We start from the raw sequence: 2,803 nt of genomic DNA, 5'->3' as shown, positions 1-2,803 counted from the left end.
GCCCACTCACTCGATCGCCATGTCTGTTTGCCACAGTTTTCCCGGTGGTGCCGCACCCGGGCTCGCCCCGGCAGACGCGTTTTTTTTTTTCTTTCGCCCCGGCTGACGCAGTTTTCGCGCCGCCCCGGCTGACGCGGTTTCGTGCCGCCCCGGCAGACGCGGTTTTTTGCGCCGCCCCGGCTGACGCGGTTTTTGCCGCCCCGGCTGACGCAGTTCGGACTTAGCACTTTTCGGCTGTGCCTGGCTGGCGGCCCACTCACTCGATCGCCATGTCTGTTTGCCACAGTTTTCCCGGTGGTGCCGCACCCGGGCTCGCCCCGGCTGACGCAGTTTTCGCGCCGCCCCGGCTGACGCGGTTTCGTGCCGCCCCGGCAGACGCGGTTTTCGCGCCGCCCCGGCTGACGCGGTTTCGTGCCGCCCCGGCAGACGCAGTTCGGACTTAGCACTTTTCGGCTGTGCCTGGCTGGCGGCCCACTCACTCGATCGCCATGTCTGTTTGCCACAGTTTTCCCGGTGGTGCCGCACCCGGGCTCGCCCCGGCTGACGCAGTTTTCGCGCCGCCCCGGCTGACGCGGTTTCGTGCCGCCCCGGCAGACGCGGTTTTCGCGCCGCCCCGGCTGACGCGGTTTCGTGCCGCCCCGGCAGACGCAGTTCGGACTTAGCACTTTTCGGCTGTGCCTGGCTGGCGGCCCACTCACTCGATCGCCATGTCTGTTTGCCACAGTTTTCCCGGTGGTGCCGCACCCGGGCTCGCCCCGGCTGACGCAGTTTTCGCGCCGCCCCGGCTGACGCGGTTTCGTGCCGCCCCGGCTGACGCGGTTTTCGCGCCGCCCCGGCTGACGCGGTTTTTGCGTCGCCCCGGCTGACACGGTTCGGACTTTGCACTTTTCGGCTGTGCCTGGCTGGCGGCCCACTCACTCGATCGCCATGTCTGTTTGCCACAGTTTTCCCGGTGGTGCCGCACCCGGGCTTGCCCCGGCAGACGCGTTTTTTTTTTTCTTTTCGCCCCGGCTGACGCAGTTTTCGCCCCGCCCCGGCTGACGCGGTTTCGTGCCGCCCCGGCAGACGCGGTTTTTTGCGCCGCCCCGGCTGACGCGGTTTTTGCCGCCCCGGCTGACGCAGTTCGGACTTTGCACTTTTTGGCTGAGCCTGGCTGGCGGCCCACTCACTCGATCGCCATGTCTGTTTGCCACAGTTTTCCCGGTGGTGCCGCACCCGGGCTCGCCCCGGCAGACGCGTTTTTTTTTTCCTTCGCCCCGGCAGACGTGGTTCCCCCCCCCCCCCCTCCGTCTTTCTTTTTGTTTTTTTTTTTCGCCGCGGCTGAAGTGGATTTTTCGGTGCCTCGACGCCCCGGTAGTCGCGGTTTTTCCGTTTCCGCACGGCCCCGGCTGACGCTGCTCGGTCACAGTCGCCTTTTGTGAGGATTGCAGACTTCTTGAGCGCGGGTGTTTTTTTTTTGTTGTTGTTGTTGTTTTATTACGCATTCGCTCCAGCAGACGCTGTTTAGACTTTTTGTTTCCTCTTTTATCCTGCGACGAGGTGACGAGGTTTATTCGGTGCCCCGCCGCCCCGGCTGAAGTGATTTTTCCTGTCCCGTGCCGCCCCGGCTGACGCGGTTGGGACTTCGCGTTTGTTCGGCCGCCACGGGTTTTGGCGCACTCGCTCGGTTGCTTGTTGTTGCCACTTGTTGCGAACCCAGGTTTCTTGAGCGAGCGCGGGCGTTTTTTCTTCCTTTCTTTCTTTGTTCTATGTGTTAGCGAATCGGCCTTTAATATCACACGAGGACTCACAACCAACAATTTTCAGTTTGAAGTGTAAAAAATCTGCAGGTGTTGACGTAACTGACTTGCCCCGTACCCTTGAGTACATCCATGAAGTTCTCGTAGTACTACTAAATCGCATTATTCCAAGTGGAGAAATTCCCATAAACTTGCAAACCTCTACACGAAAATCGGTGCGCGTGATAAAGTTGAAAATTATCGTCCGATATCAAATGTGCCTTCTATAACACAAATTCTAGGAAAAAAAAAAAAAAACACTTGTTCGCCGTTTTCTGCGCCGTGACTGGCAGCACTCCGGCGAAGCGAAACGGGGTCGATTCGAGCACGATATCGGCGTCTTTCGACGTGCTCGCCGGCGACCGTCGCACGAGTACGTCGCACGAGCGCGTCTGCCGGGGCGCCGTTTGCGAAGCCGACGCAAAAGTGGGAACCGCCGCTCGGATGATCGCCGCTTTCGGCAGAGTGAGTGTTGGCACTCCGGGGAAGCGAAACAGCGTGAATGCGCCCACGAAATCGGCGTATTTTGAAGTGCCCGCCGGCGACCGTCGCACGAGTACGGTAAACCGCGTCAGCCGGGGCGTAGTTCGGGACGCCGACGAAAAAGTGGGAAGCGCAACTCGGATCTTCGCCGTTTTTGCAGGAGTGAGTGGCGGCCCTCCTGCGAGACCAAGAAGCATCGATTCGTGCACGAATTCGGCGCCTTTCGACGTGATCGCCGGCGACCGTCGCTCGAGTAGGGCAAACCGCGTCTGCCGGGGCGGGCTTCGGGACGCCGATGCGAAAGTGGGAAACGCTGCTCGGATGTTCGCCGTTTTTGGCCGAGTGAGTGCTGGCACTCGGGCGAAGCCAAACGGGGCCGATTACGGCACGATATCGGCGTCTTTCGACGTGCCCGGCGGCGACCGTCGCACGAGTACGGTAAACCGCGTCAGCCCGGGCGGAGTTCGGGACGCCGATGCGAAAGTGGAGAACGCCGCTCGGATCTTCGCCGTTTTTGGAGGAGTGAGTGGCGGCACTCCGGA

The sequence above is a fragment of the Rhipicephalus microplus genome, unplaced genomic scaffold, assembly GCF_043290135.1.
Source record: "Rhipicephalus microplus isolate Deutch F79 unplaced genomic scaffold, USDA_Rmic scaffold_115, whole genome shotgun sequence".
In the NCBI taxonomy this organism is placed as follows: Eukaryota; Metazoa; Arthropoda; class Arachnida; order Ixodida; family Ixodidae; genus Rhipicephalus; species Rhipicephalus microplus.
Note: the sequence above shows the minus strand (reverse complement) of the source record.